The sequence below is a fragment of the Hylobates moloch genome, unplaced genomic scaffold (genome assembly GCF_009828535.3).
Source record: "Hylobates moloch isolate HMO894 unplaced genomic scaffold, HMol_V3 SCAFFOLD_1, whole genome shotgun sequence".
Lineage (NCBI taxonomy): Eukaryota > Metazoa > Chordata > Mammalia > Primates > Hylobatidae > Hylobates > Hylobates moloch.
The window spans coordinates 53,021,482-53,037,979 of NW_026652276.1; the positions used below are offsets into that span (position 1 = coordinate 53,021,482).

At 39.7% G+C, this 16,498-nt stretch overlaps 1 long non-coding RNA gene and 1 pseudogene across 1 annotated transcript in view; both read left to right on the forward strand.

The window, feature by feature from the left end:
• LOC131383732 (uncharacterized) overlaps positions 1-16,498 on the forward strand; it is a 244,123-nt gene that overhangs the window by 123,848 nt on the left and 103,777 nt on the right. The gene's annotated exons all lie outside the window — the stretch shown is intronic.
• On the forward strand, positions 9,330-10,635 carry LOC116810556 (keratin, type I cytoskeletal 18-like; annotated as a pseudogene).

Sequence of the window (16,498 nt, forward strand, 5' to 3'; positions counted from 1 at the left end):
GCTTTACTTCCAACTATGTGGTCACTTTTGGAATAGGTGCGATGTGTTGCTGAAAAGAATGTATATTCTATTGATTTGGGGTGGAGAGTTCTGTAGATGTCTTTTAGGTCTGCTTGGTGCAGAGCTGAATTCAATTCCTGGATATCCTTATATCCATTATTATTATGTGGGAGTTTAAGTCTCTTTGTAGGTCTGTAAGGACTTGCTTTATGAATCTGGGTGCTCCTGTATTGGGTGCATATATATTTAGGATAGTTAGCTCTTCTTGTTGAATTGATCCCTTTACCTTTATGTAATGGCCTTCTTTGTCTCTTTTGGTCTTTGTTGGTTTAAAATTTGTTTTATCAGAGACTAGGATTGCAACCCCTGCCTTTTTTTGTTTTCCATTTGCTTGGTAGATCTTCCTCCATCCCTTTATTTTGAGCCTATTTGTGTCTTTGCACGTGAGATGGGTTTCCTGAATACAGCACACTGATGGGTTTTGACTCTTTATCCAATTTGCCAGTCTGTGTCTTTTAATTGGAGCATTTAGCCCATTTACATTTAAGGTTAATATTGTTATGTGTGAATTTGATCCTGTCATCATGATGTTATGTGATTATTTTACTCATTAGTTGATACAGTTTCTTCCTAGCCTCGATGGTCTTAACAATTTGGCGTTTTTGCAGTGGCTGTTACTGGTTGTTCCTCTCCATGTTTAGTGCTTCCTTCAGGAGCTGTTGTAGGGAAGGCCTGGTGGTGATAAAATCTCTCAGCATTTGCTTGTTTATAAAGGATTTTATTTCTCCTTCACTTATGAAGCTTAGTTTGGCTGGATATGAAATTCTGCGTTGAAAATTCCTTTCTTTAAGAATGTTGAATATTGGCCTCCACTCTCTTCTGGCTTGTAGAGTTTCTGCCGAGAGATCCACTGTTAGTCTGATAGGCTTCCCTTTGTGGGTAACCCGACCTTTCTCTCCAGCTGCCCTTAACATTTTTTCCTTCATTTCAACTTTGGTGAATCTGACAATTATGTGTCTTGGAGTTGCTCTTCTCGAGGAATATTTTTGTGGCGTTCTCTGTATTTCCTGAGTTTGAATGTTGGCCTTCCTTGCTAGGTTGGGGAAGTTCTCCTGGATAATATCCTGAAGAATGTTTTCCAACTTGGTTCCATTCTCCCTGTCACTTTCAGGTATACCAATCAGACGTAGATTTGGTCTTTTCACATAGTCCCATATTTTTTGGAGGCTTTGTTCATTTCTTTTTATTCTTTTTTCTCTAAACTTCTTTTCTCACTTTACTTCATTCATTTGATCTTCAATCACTGATACTCTTTCTTCCAGTTGATCGAATCGGCTACTGAAGCTTGTGCATTCGTCACGTAGTTCTCGTGCCATGGTTTTCAGCTCCATCAGGTCCTTTAAGGACTTCTCTGCATTGGTTATTCTAGTTAGCCATTCGTCTAATCTGTTTTCAAGGTTTTTAACTTCTTTGTGATGGGTTCAAAATTCCTCCTTTAGCTCGGAGACATTTGATCATCTGAAGCCTTCTTCTCTCAACTTGTCAAAGTCATTCTCCATCCAGCTTTGTTCTGTTGCTGGTGAGGAGCTGCATTCCTTTGGAGGAGGAGAGGTGCTCTGATTTTTAGAATTTTCAGTTTTTCTGCTCTGTTTTTTCTCCATCTTTGTGGTGTTATCTACCTTTGGTCTTTGATGGTGGTGATGTACAGATGGGGTTTTGGTGTGGATGTCCTTCCTGTTTGTTAGTTTTCCTTTTAACAGTCAGGATCCTCAGCTGCAGGTCTGCTGGAGTTTGTGGGAGTTCCACTGCAGACCCTGTTTGCCTGGATATCAGCAGTGGAGGCTGCAGAACAGCGAACATTGCTAAACAGCAAATGTTGCTGTCTGATAGTTCCTCTGGAGGTTTTGTCTCAGAGGGGTACCCAGCCATGTGAGGTGTCAGTCTGCCCCTACTCGGAGGGTGCCTCCCAGATAGGCTACTCAGGGGTCAGGGACCCACGTGAGGATGCAGTCTGTTCATTCTCAGATCTCAAACTCCGTGCTGGTAGAACTACTACGCTCTTCAAAGCTGTCAGACAGGGACATTTAAGTCTGCAGAGGTTTCTGCTGCCTTTTGTTCAGCTATGCCCTGCCCCCAGAGGTGGAGTCTACAGAGGCAGGCCGGCCTCCTTGAGCTGTGGTGGGCTCCACCCAGTTCGAGCTTCCTGTTCGCTTTATTTACCTACTCAAGTGTCAGCAATGGTGGGCGCCCCTCCCCCAGCCTGGCTGCCGCCTGGCAGTTCAATCTCAGACTGCTGTGCTAGCAATGAGGGAGGCTCCATGGGCGTGGGACCCTCCGAGCCAGGTGCGGGATATAATCTCCTGGTGTGCTGTTTGCTAAGACTATTGGAAAAGCGCAGTATTAGGGTGGGAGTGACCCGATTTTCCAGGTGCAGTCTGTCACAGCTTTGCTTGGCTATGAAAGGGAATTCCCTGACCCCTTGCACTTCCCAGATGAGGTGATGCCTCGCCCTGCTTCTGCTCATGCTCAGTGCGCTGCACCCAGTGTCCTCCACCTACTGTCTGACATGCCCCAGTGAGATGAACCCAGTACCTCAGTTGGAAATGCAGAAATCACCCATCTTCTGCGTCACTCCCACTGGGAGCTGTAGACTGGAGCTGTTCCTATTTGGCCATCTTGCAGTCTCTTTCTTTAACATGTCATGTTTTATTTTAACAATTTGTTCAAAATTTCATTTAATTTCATGCCATATCCATGTTTGTTTTAACATAAAAACAGTAACAGGCAAGGTTATTTTTTTTTCTCAAATATGTCTAAAATAGACATCCCTGGCAGCTGTTATGTTGAGCCTTGCTTCTGAGTGTCTCCTTGGCACAGTACCACATATCCTGGGGATATGAATACTTTGAGAAGTGCAGATGTATAATGATAATAAACTAAGCTTAATCAGATGCAGAGTGTCCATTTGGAGGCAGCTGTTTGACTCTGGCAGAGGTTTATTTGCAGGTGACTAAAGCAGCTGTGTCAAATTTCAAAACTACTCAAAACAGGTGTGGCAACTGACACCCCCAAGCCCCACGTTATCCTTGGCTCTTCTTCTGTTTCCTCCCCCAGATCTGAGGGAGGAGTTGAAGTGATGATATTTGCTTCACAAATTAACCAAAAATAAAAGTTGTTAAGAAAAGTTTAATAATTTTATTTTTAACTGCTTCAAGGTGTTCTCATGTCAAAATGGCTTTGTCAAAATACCATTTACCTATCAGGTACTATTAATTGGAGGAGGTTGTGGAGAATGAGAAGCTTTAGAAAAAATCATGCTGTGGAGTCCAGTTGAAAGAGATTCTTGTTGAGGGGATACTATCTTATAAGCTCATGGCAATGAATTAGCCCCCTTTTAAAATAAGTTTTGAACCAAATAACTAGAAGAATAAGATGTGTAGAGGGGGTTGGCTAATTCAAGGCTGGCATAGAAATCAAAGGCTAAAGTGAGGCGAGAGAAGGAAATTTAGTAAAGTGGGTGATGGAATCCTTGAGGATAAGTCAGCATTATATAGGTTGACACTACAGGTGAGAAAACTTAATTGGTATTTTTTATCCCCTTGTCATACTTTAACTTATTTCTTAAGTCAGTACATGCCAACTCTGTTCTCAGATATTGCAGTGAATTGAAAGATCAATGCAGTTTGAAGTCAGCCCTGAGTGGGACCACTCATATCAGTGTTTGCAGACACAGGTGTTCTACAGGGTCAGATACAGAGTTTAGAAAAACAGCACGATAATATCTCGGTTCTGTATATTGTGCACTTTTCTAGAGAATTCCAGAGCTCTGAGAGTAAAAACAAACAAACAAATAAAAAACTTTCCTAAAATTAGTGCTAAAGAGGAAAATTTTGTCAGGAACAAGTGAGTGCTTACGTTTTTATTTCATTAAAATTATGATCACATTTAGTGCTCCTATATTTTGGTCAGTCAAATAATTTTGAATACCAGCTAGTCAATTTTACCTTTCAATTTGAATAGTTTTGATTGTTGGCATAGCTGCTTTCATCACCTGCAAATAAGTTTTACCTATAATGCAATCTGATCGAATCTGTACTTCAAACGTAAAAAAATTCTTAGTATATTAAAGCCACATACCTAACTTTTAGATTAACTACTCTTTGGAATTATATACATTTTTCCCTATTTCATCGATGTGGATGAAATAAATTCTTGGCTTTCTAAGTAATAAAACTGTCATACTGAGTGGTTTTGTAAATTTGGTAATACATAGAAATAAATTATTTATTAATCTCATATATTCTTTTAAATCAAGAATATTATTAAGAGTCCTTGTTAGTGATTAGAAGCATGGATTCTTAAACCAGACTGTCTCAGTTCAAACCTCAGAACCTAACAGTACATAGAAAATATTTGGAACATTATCTGGCATAGAGGAAGAATTATAGAAGTGTTAGCAACTCTTGCTTTCAGAGAAGAAAATCTATTAAAAAACTGAAAACTTGAAAATATGAAATAACATTGAAATCAAATGAGTGTTTCTTATAATTTATGTAGAGGAAATACTGCCAGGATAAGTCAAATTACTTGAAAATCTTATTTCTGACAAAATTCTAGGTAAGAAAATTGATATTTGAAGTATATAGGTATACATCTCCATAAAGTCATCTTAGGAACCTGAACTCTGTGATATTTTGATTAATAGAAAACAGCATTATCTTATGCTATAGAAATGACTTCACAAGTTTTCTTAAAAATAATATACCTTTGGCTTTATATAAAGACTAAAATGAATAAAAATATGAATGTACCCTTTTATTTTCTTTTCAATTTTTGTGGGTACATAGTAGGTGTATATATTTATGAAATACTTGAGATGTTTTGATACAGGCATGCAATGTGAGATAAGCACATCATGGGGAATGGGGTCTTCATCTCCTCAATAATTTATCCTTTGGGTTACAAACAATCCAACTACACTTTTAAGTTATTTTAAAATGTATAATTAAGTTATTATTGACCATAATCACCCTGTTGTGCTATCAAATAGTAGGTCTTATTCATTCTATCCTTTTTTTTTTTTTTTTTTTTTTGCTTTTAAGTGACTAAAAATAAATAAATAAATTTTGACTTATACTTTAAGTTTAGGGGTACAAGTGCAGGTTTGTTATACAGGTGAACTTGTGTCATGGGGGTTTGTTTTACAGATTATTTCACCACCCAGGAATTAAGCCTAGTACCATTCATTATTTTTCCTGATTCTCTCCCTCCTCCCACTCTTTACCCTCTGAAGGGCTCCAGTTTGTGTTGTTCTCTCTGTGTGTCTATGTCTTCTCATCATTTAGTTCCCACTTATTTTTTTTTTAATTTTTATTTTTTTTTCCTTCAGGACATGCAGATTTGTTACACAGGTAAACATGTGCCATGGTGGTTTGCTGCACCTATATACCCATCACTTAGGTATTAAACCCTGTATGAGCTCCCATTTATAAGTGAGAACATGTGGTATTTGGTTTTCTATTCCTGTATTAGTATGCTAAGGATAATGGCCTCCAGCTCCATCCATGTCCCTGCAAAGAACTTGATCTCATTCCTTTTCATGGCTGCATAGTATTTCATGGTATGTATATACCACATTTTTTTTATCCACTCTATCATTGATGGACATTAAGGTTGACTCTATATCTTTGCTATTATGAATAGTGGTGCAAGGAACATACATGTGCATGTGTCTTTATAACACAGTGATTTATCTTCCTTAGGTATATAGCAAGTAATGGAATTGCTGAGTTGAATGGTATTTCTGTCTTTAGGTCTTTGAGGAATTGCCACAGTGTCTTCCACAATGGCTGAACTATTTTACACCCCCACCAACAGTGTATAAGCATTCCTTTTTCTCCACAACCTTGCCAGCATCTATTATTTTTGACTTTTTATTAAAAAGTCATTTATTAAATAGTCATTCTGACTGGTATAAGATAGGATCTCAGTGCATTCCTCTAGTGATCAGTGATATTGAGCTTTTTTCCAATTATTTTTTGTGGCAACTGTGAATGGGAGTTCATTCCTGATTTGGCTCTTGGCTTGACTGTTGTTGGTGTATAGAATTGCTAGTAATTTTTACACAATAATTTTGTATCCTGAGATCTTCCTGAAGTTGTTTATCAGCTTAAGAAGCTTTTGGGCCTAGACAAGGGGGTTTTCTAGATATAGGATTATGTCATCTGTGAACAGGGATAGTTTGACTTCCTCTCTTCCTATTTGAATACCCTTTGTTTCTTTCTCTTGCCCAATTGTCCTGGCCAGAACTTCCAATACTATGTGGAGTAGGAGTGGTGAGAGGGCACCTTTGTCTTGTGCTGATTTTCAAGAGGAATGCTTCTAGCTTTTGCCCATTCAGTGTGATGTTGGCTGTGGGTTTGTCATATATGGTTCTTATTATTTTGAGGTATTTTCCTTCAATACCTAGTTATAGGGAATTTTTAACATGAACAGATGTTGAATTTTACCAAAAGCCTTTCTGCATCTTTTGAGATAATCATGTGGTTTTTGTCTTCAGTTCTGTTTATGAGATGAATCACATGTATTGACTTGTGTATATTGAACCAATCTTGCATCCCAAGGATGAAGCTTACTTGATTGTGGTGGATCAGCTATTTTGATATATTTTGATATGCTGCTGGATTTGGCTTGCTAGTATTTTGTTGGGGATTTTTGCGTCAGTATTCCTCAAGGATATTGGCCTGAAGTTTTCTTTTTTTGTTGTATCTCTCCCAGGTTTGGGTATCAGGATGATGCTGGCCTCACAGAATGAGTTTGGAAGGAGTCCTTCCTCCTCAACATTTTGGAATAGTTGCAAAGGGAATGGTACTAGCTCTTCTTTGTACATTTGGAGGAATTCCTCTGTGAATCCATCTGGTCCTGGGCTTTTTTTGGTTGGTATGCTATTTATTACTGCCTCAATTTCAGAACTCGTTATTAGTCTGTTCAGGGATTCAGTTTCTTCCTGGTTCAGTTGTAGGAGGGTGTATGTGTCCAGAAATTTATCCATTTTTTCTAGATTTTCTAGTTTATGTGCATAGAGGTGTTCATAATATTCTCTGATGGTTGTTTGTATTTCTACGGGGTCAGTGGTAATATCCCCCTTGTCATTTATGGTTGTGTTTATTTGAAACTACTTTTTTTCTTTATTAGTCTAGCTAGCAGTGATCTGTTTTATTAATTTTTCAAAAAACTAGCTCCTGTATTTATTGAAGCTTTGAATGGTTTCTTGCGTCTCAGTCTCCTTCAGTTCAGCTCTGATTTTGGTTGTTTCTTGTCTTCTGTTAACTTTGGGATTTGTTTACTATTTGTTCTGTGGTTCTTTTGGTTGTGATGTTAGGTTAACTTGAGGCTTTTCTAACTTTTTGATGTGGGCATTTAGTGCTGTAAATTTCCCTCTTAAAACTGCTATAACTGTGTCCCAGAGACTCTGGTGTATTGTATCTTTGTTTTCATTAGTTTCAAAGGACTTGTTGATTTCTGCCTTGATTTTATTACGTAACCAAAAGTCATTTCAGAGCAGGTTATTCAATTTTCGTGTAATTGTATGGTTTTGAATGAATTTCTTAGTCTTGATTTCAAATTTGTACTGTGGTTTGAGAGACTGTTTGTTATGATTCCAGGTCTTTTGAATTTGCTGAGGAGTGTTTTACTTCTGATTATGTGATTGATTTTACATTAAGTGCCATGTAGTGATGAGAATAATGTATATTTTGTTGTTTTTGGGTGGAGAGTTCTATAGATATCTATTAGGTCCATTTGATCCACTGCTGAGTTGAGGTCCTGAATATCTTTGTTAATTTTCTGTCTCGATGATCTGTCTAATATTGTTGGTGGGATGTTAAAATTCCCCACTGTTATTTTGTGGGAGTCTAAGTCTCTTTGAAGGTCTCTGAGAACTTGCTTTATGAATCTGGGTGTTCCTGTGTTGGGTGCATATGTATTTAGGATAGTTAATTCTTCTTGCTGAATTGAACCCTTTACCATTACGTAATGCCCTTCTTCATCTTGTTTGATCTTTGTTGGTTTAAAGTCTGTTTTGTCAGAAAGGAGAATTGCAACCCCGGATTTTTTTCTGTTTTCCATTTTCTTGGTAGATTTTCCTCCATCTCTTTATTTTAAGCCTATGTGGGTCATTGCATGTGAGATGGGTCTTTCGAAGATGGCATACTGATGGGTCTTGGTTCTTTATCCAGCTTGCCACTCTGTGTCTTTTAATTGGTGTATTTATCCTATTTACATTTAAGGTTAGTACTGATATGTGTGGATTTGATCCTGTCATCATGATGTTAGCTAGTTATTTTGCAGACTTATGTAGTTGCTTTATTGTGTCACTGGTCTGTGTACTTCAGTGTGTTTTTATAATGACTGGTAATGGTCTTTACTTTTCATATTTATTGCATCCTTCAGGATCTCTTGTAAGGCAGTTTTGGAAGTAACAAGTCATCTCAGCATTTGCTTGTCTGAAAAAGATCTTATTTCTCCTTCATTTATGAAATTTGAATGTTGGCCTGTCTAGCTAGGTTGGGAATGTTCTCATGGATGATATCCTGAAGTATGTTTTCCAAATTGATTCCATTCTTCCCATCTCTTGTAGGTACACTTATCAGTCATAGATTCAGTCTGTTTACCTAAGCCCACATTTCTTGGAGGTTTTGTTTATTCCTTTTCCTTCTTTTTTCTCTATTTTTGTCTGCTCCCATCCTGTCAGACGGGCAGTCTTCAAGCTCTGAGATTCTTTCTTCTGCTTGATCTATTATGCTATTAATATTTGTGATTGCAATATGAAATTCTTGTAGGGTGTTTTTCAGCTCTGTCAGGTTGGCTACATTCTTCTTCATACCAGCTATTTTGTCTGTCAACTCCTGCAATGTTTTATCAGCATTCTTGTGCTGAATCTTTCTCATCTTTTTATGCTTATCTACCTTCTATCTTTGAGGTTGCTGACTTTTAGGTGATTTTTTTTTTTTCCCTTTAACAGTCTAGCTACTTTTCAGTAGGGCTTCTGTGGTATGCTGAGAGTCTTCTCTAGTCCCTAATCAACTCAGATTTTCCAGTACCTAGACGTATCACCAGTGATACGTCTGTGAAGGCTGTGAATGAGCAAAGATAGCAGCCTGCCCCTTCCTTTGGGAGGTCCATCTCAGGGAGGTACAAACTTGTTGCCAGCCTGAACACACCTGTGGGAGGTGGCTGGAGACTCCACATCAGAGGTCTGACCCAGTCAGGAGAAATGGGATCAAAGGCCTGTTTGAAAAAGTTGTCTGGGTCGTCGGCAAAGCCTGAGTCCTGTCTTCTTGCTCTCCTCCTGGGACAGCATGAGCTTCACCACTCGCTCCACCTTCACCAACTACCGGTCCCTGGGCTCTGTCCAGGTGCCCAGCTACGGCGCCCGGCCGGTCAGCAGTGCAGCCAGTGTCTATGCAGGCACTGGGGGCTCTGGTTCCTGGATCTCCGTGTCCTGCTCCACCAGCTTCTGGGGTGGCGTGGGATCCAGGGGCCTGGCCATGGGAATGGCCGGGGGTCTGGCAGGAATGGGAGACATCCAGTACGAGAAGGATACCATGCAAAGCCTGAATGACTACCTGGCCTCCTACCTGGACAGAGTGAGGAGCCTGGAGACCGAGAACAGGAAGCTGGAGAGCAAAATCTGGGAGCACCTGGAGAAGAAGAGACCCCAGGTCAGAGACTGGAGTCATTACTTCAAGACCATCGAGGACCTGAGGGCTCAGATCTTCGCAAATGCTGTGGACAATGTCGGCATCATTCTGCAGATCGACAGTGCCCATCTTGCTGCTGATGACTTTAGAGTCAAGTATGAGACAGAGCTGGCCATGTGCCAGTCTGTGGAGAGTGACATCCATGGGCTCCACAAGGTCACTGATGACCAATGTCACTCGGCTGCAGCTGGAGACAGAGATCAAGGCTCTCAAGGCAGAGCTACTCTTTATAAAGAAGAACCACGAAGAGGAAGTAAAAGGCCTACAAGCCCAGATAGCCAGCTCTGGGTTGACCGTGGAGGTAGATGCCCCCAAATCTCAGGATCATGGCAGACATCCAGGTCCAATATGACGAGCTGGCTTGGAAGAACCGAGAGGAGCTTGACAAGTACTGGTCTCAGCAGATTGAGGAGAGACCACAGTGGTCACCATACAGACCACCGAGGTTGGAGCTGCTGAGATGATGCTCATGGAGCTGAGACATACAGTCCAGTCCTTGGAGATGGACCTGGACTCTATGAGAAATCTGAAGGCCAGCTTGGAGAACAGCCTGAGGGAGGTGGAGGCCCACTACACCCACCAGATGGAGCAGCTCAATGGGATCCTGCCGCACCTGGAGTCAGAGCTGGCACAGACTCGGGCAGAGGGACAGCGCTAAGCCCAGGAGTAGGAGGACCTGCTGAACATCAAGGTCAAGCTGGAGGCTGAGATCACCACCTACCGCCACCTGCTGGAAGATGGCAAGGACTTCAATCTTGGTGATGCCCTGGACAGCAGCAACTCCATGCAAACCATCCAAAACACCACCACCTGCCAGATAGTGGATGGTCAAGTGGTGTTTGAGACCAATGACACCAAAGTTCTGAAGCATTAAGCCAGCAGAAGCAGGGTACCCTTTGGGGAGCAGGAGGCCAGTGAAAAGTTCAGAGGTCAAAAGAAAAAACAACAAAGTAGTCTGGCCACATTTTTGTAAAGCAGCTGTGCAGTGCTGGGAGTCCGCTTCAGCCCCTGGTTGCTGGGATACTTCAAAAACTGGTAAACAATTCCCTAGGAATGAGGCTGAATCCAGGGCGCTGAGTAGTAAGAGTCACCCCACTTGCATGGTGCCTTACAGGATAAGTCCCACTGGCCTGGAACTCCAGCCAGCCACTCCTAACTAATTTTTTTTTTGTACTCATTAAACATCCCCACTTCCCCCTGCTCCCCACTACCCTTCCCAGCCCCTGGTAACCATCCTTTTACTCCCTATCTGTATGAGTTCAATCGTTTTGATTTTTAGATACCAGAAAAAAGTGAGAACATGTGATGTTTGTCTTTCTGTGCCTGGTTTATTTTGCTTAATATAATGATCTCCAGTTCCATCCATGTTGTTGCAAGTGACTAGATCTCATTCTTTTTTTTGGCTTAATAGTTCTCCATTGTGTATGTGTACCGCATTTTCTTTATCCATTCATCTGTTGATGGTCACTTAGGTTGCTTCCAAATCTTGTTATGAACAGTGCTGCCACAAACATAGGAGTGCAGTTATCTCTTCAAGGTCCTGATTTCCTTTCTTTTGGATATATATACCCAACAGTGGGATTGCTGGATCATATGGTAGCTCAATTTTTAGTTTTTTGAGGAACTTCCAAACTGTTCCCCATAGTGGTTGTACTAATTTACATTCCCACCAATAGTGCACAAGGGTTTATTTTTCTACACATCTTCTTCAGCATTTGTTATTTCCTGTCTTTTGAATATAACCCATTTTATATACAAATGATATAATGATATCTCATTGTAGCCTTGATTTGCATTTCTCTGATGATCAGTGATGTTGAGCACCTTTTCGTATGCCTGTTTTCCATTTGTATGTCTTATTTTGAGAAACATCTATTCAAATCTTTTGCCAGTTTTTTGATTGGATTGTTACCTTTATATTTTCTGGAAAACCACTTTGTGGCATTATCTATTATTAATGTTCCTTGTATTAGCACTCACTTGATACATATTTTAAAAAATCATTTATTAATAGAGACATGTTTCTTTTCCTCACATACAACTTTGCTTCCACTGATAAGAAAATAAGAATGATTAAGCTCATTATTTATATATATATTCTGCCTTGTAAAGCAGAGGAATTGCTGTGTGTTTAACAAACTACTTCATTTTTCTTTTAGTCATAGAGAAATACTATTCTTTCCAGTCACCTTGTATCAACATGGGGCCATGTAACTAAGCCTGCTCAACAGAATATGAATGGATGTATGCCAGTTTTAAACATGACCTCTAAATTATCTTGCAATCTTAAACATGCTCTCTGTATGCTTATGAACTGACTGAATGTAGAGTATCTAGCAGAAGCACAGACAAAAGTCTGGCAGATGGTCACATCACAGTGTTTAACAGTGGCAAATCCATAAAGGTCTGCGGCAACCTTAATTCTTGCCTCCTCAGAAGACATAATTCAACTGAGGGGTATAAGACAGAGTGAGAGACTGAGGCAAGTTTTAAAACAGGAGTGAAAGTTTATTAGAAAGATTTAGAGCAGGAACAAAAGGAAGTAAAGTACACTTAGAAGAGGGCCAAGCAGGTGACTTGAGAGATCAAGTGCATGGTTTGTTGGCATACTTCCAGGGTCATGTGTCACTTCTCCCCTGATTATTTCCTTGGGGTGGGCAGTCTGCATGCACAGTGGCCTGCCAGCACTTGGGAGGCGCCGTATGTGCAGTATGTTTACTGGAGTTGTACGCATGCTTACTTGGGGCATTCTTCTCTCACCAGTCAAATGCTCCTAGAAGGTCATATATCAGTTAAACTCAGCCATTTTGCCTCTTAGTGCTTATGCTTGAGCCCACTCACCCAACTCCTGAGATCTTATCGGGATGCTACTGATCACCAGTTTCAGGTTTTTCTATCTATTGGGAGACTCCCTTTTCCTGGTGCTGGCTGTGACCAATTATTATTTTAGAGAAACAGTGTAACAATCACCTGACCATCACCTGATGCTTGCCTGACATTCTCGATGAGGTTGTCGGGGAGAGACCCTCTCATGCCCTATTCATGCCTGACAAGCTACTTCCTGTAACAAAAGGAGCTGTGATCACTAAGTCACTACTTGAAGCAGAGCTGCCCAAGAGAGTCACCAAATCAGAAACATACTGTGACAAAAAGAATCAAACTCTGTAAAATATTTGAAGACTTTTATTCTGAGTCAAATATGAGTGAGCAGTGGCCCGTGACACAGCCCTAGGACATCCTGAAAACATGTGCCAAGGTGGTCAGGCTATAGCTTGGTTTTATACGTTTTAGGGAGACTTAAGACATCAGTCAATGTGTGTAACATGAATATTGTTTCAATCCAGAAAGGTAGGACAACTTGAAGCCCTCTCTCTGAAGGGAGGGCTTCCAGGTCACAGATGGAGTCAAAGATTTTCTAATTGGCAATTGCTGAAAGAGTTATTATCTAAAGACCTGGAATCAATAGAAACAAATGTCTAGGTTAAGATAAGGGGTTGTGGAGACCAAGGTTTTAAAATGCAGATAAAGCCTCCTGGTAGCAGCTTCAGAGGTCTTATCAGACCTAAAAAAGTGCCAGACTCTAAGTTCTCTCCTGGATCAAGGAAAAGGCCTAGAAAGGAATGGGGATTTTCTACAAAAAGTAGATTTTCCCTCCTGAGAGATAGTTTTGCAAGGCCATTTCAAAATATGTTAAAGAAATGTATTTTGGAGTAAAATACTTTGATTTCTTTCAGGGCCGGCTATCTGTCATGTGATGCTATATTAGAGAGTCAGGCTGGATTTTGGTGTCTTATTGCTCAATGTTAATGCTAGTCAGCTGTGCCTGGGTGCCAAAGGGAGGAGGGTATAATGAGGCATATCTGACCCTCCTTCCTCCTTCCCATCATGGCCTGAACTGGTTTATTTTGGAATGCCCTTGGCTGAGAGGGAGGGGGGAGGGCTTAGAATTTTATTTTTGGTTTACAATACACATGAGATTTTCCATGAGAAAACACATCCCTACACCCACACCTACACACCCACACCCCAGTTTATTGCCCAAATCTGTTACAGGAAAGGGGTCCTGATCCAGACCCCAAGAGAGGGTTCTTGGATCTCACACAAGAAAGAATTCAGGGTGAGTCCACAGTGCAAAGCAAAAGCGAGTTTATGAAGAAAGTAAAGTAAAAGAACAGCTATTCCATAGACAGAGTAGGCCATTCCCAAAAGTAAGAGGAGGAATATGTCCACCCTAGGTACAATGCTTGTTTATGTACAGGATAAAAAAGATCATGGGCAGATGTGCCCTGCTACAGGGGTTTGTGATAAAGGATTTATTTTCTTAATTACTATATTTTGCAAGAATCAATATTGTTATCTTTAAAGCAAAATTAGGAATGCTTTTGTTCTCCAGATATCAAGATATTGACACTCCCAAGTCTGGGTTCGTTTAGTAAACATTATCAATCTATTCTCTTAACTGTGAACTTCTAGAGGCTAAGAATACCTGACTTTCTGGGAATGCAGCTCAGCAAGCCCCATCCTCATTTTCCTAGCCCTCACTCAACATGGAGTCACTCTGGTTCAATTGCCTCTGACAAATCCACTGAGATATTGTTTGTTATAGCACCTGGCATTATTAATCCTGATTGACACACATTTAAAAATGTGCAGTGGTAGGACTCTATTGTCTAATTTTTGTTTTGTGTACTGAATTTCTTCTTTCTGCTTATTAATTTTTAATTTTTATTACCTCCTTATAATGTGCTATTCATGTATGCTTTTTCAAAAATTTCTAAGTATTATATGTATAATTTATATGCAGGTAGAATATTAATTGATAGCAAGTAAGTTAAAAATCTTACCATATTTCGATTTTGTTTAAAGAAACATAACCAGAGTACACAATTGCTTCATAATCATTACTGTCCCAACATTAAAATTTAAGTGTAAAGAGAAGAAAAATAAATACTAAATTAATTAAAATAATTTCTATAAAAGGAATTCAGATGCATTATATATGTGGAACCTCTTTTTCATCTTTGAAGACTGAATTCATATTAGCATGTTTTAATGTTTTAAGAAATATAGCAATGAACTTTTTTCCAGTAATTTGTATTTTCTTTAAGGCAAACACAGACATACAAAATAGGCATATTAGAAATTTACTTATTGGGTCACATTATATTTTGAGGAAATGGGTGGATAATGTTGGTTAATGAAGGAGGAAGGTTATGTATAATTACGTTTTACACTTAGAATGTTTAACTCACTGTTCATTCAATCCCTCAAACACTCATCACACCAACAATACAAAGAAATAAACTTTAACCAAGAGCAAGTGATAAACTGCTGTACTTTGAACTCCTGTAACTTACAAAGAAAGAAAGTGGAATTATTCTAGAGATCTGTAAGGCTGTCAAATAGTCCCTGTGAAAAGCAATGTCAAGTAATGGCATTCTTATTTTAGAAAGAATGACAGCTGAATTAAGCATGGTGACTTGTTAGGTAATAAAAACAAGATAACATTAATAGAATCTGTGTCACTTCCCATTGTCAAGACAGGTCCTCATTGAGGAAGCTATGAACCAGAATTCCCTCATTAATGAGCACACCAGTTTGTTTATTGTTAGAAATGTGAAAATGGTTCTGACAGCATTCCTAAAAATGCACATGATGAAGATGCATTTATTATAGGTCCTGTTACGTGGAAGCAGATTCTGAGATGGAGTTTGGGGTACAGGATAATTATTAGGGATCAACACCTGTGGAAAGAATTGGGAGGAAATAGGATTTAATAGACAGAAAAGCTAATCTGTGATGCAGACCCAACAAAGTTTCAGTCAACTCCATGGGGAGTGCTCTGGAGCATCTTAGATAGGAAAGATGTGCTCAAATCCCTCAGTGGGTGATTGAGGATGATGGTATGGTAAGTGGGGCCACCCTTGCTTCCCTCCCTGATTCCTGGAATCCTTCAATCTTCCTATTGGAAACATACAAACATACATAGCACATAGTGCATGGCCCAATACTAGTACAAAGTTCTTTGATTTAATGTCTGTATTGTATGTTGGAGGATGGCACCCAATTCTCAGAGAACATTGCTTCTGAGCTAAGCTGGTGCTTCGATTCAATAGTCCTTCAAGAGAAAACTGAAATGGCCTCCAGCAGGCTATTGGACTCACTTCCACACTTTTCTCCTGTAAAGTGAATCCACTATTCTGAGGAATCCCATGCTGGTGGATCAAATGCGTCCTAATAGAAAGAGGTGCTGACTGATGCCCTGAAGGGAGGTTGAACAAATCTAAATCCAGCATATATGTCTAGTTTTTTAGATTGAATATCTCTCTCTTCCAGGATGGAAGATATTCAGTGTAATCAACTTGTCACCAATTAGCCCATTGATCTCTTCAAGGAATAGTGCTGTATGAGTTTCAGTGTAGGTTTCTCCTACTAGCAGATTGGACATTTGGTTGCATAAGTAGGCAAAGTAGCTATCTGAGTTCATTTGTGCTGTTTTAACAAAATACCAAAGACTGGATATTTACAAACAATATGAATTTATTTCTAGCAGTTCTGGAGGCTAGGGAGTTCTAGATCAATGTGCTGTCAAGGTTTGGTATCTGGTGAGGGTTTACTCAATGCTTCCAAGGTAATGACTCATTGTTACATCCTCACATGGTGAAAGGCAGAAGGGCCAAAGGGCCGAATATATTGTGAAGTCTCTTTTATAAGGGCTTTAATCTTATCCATGAAGG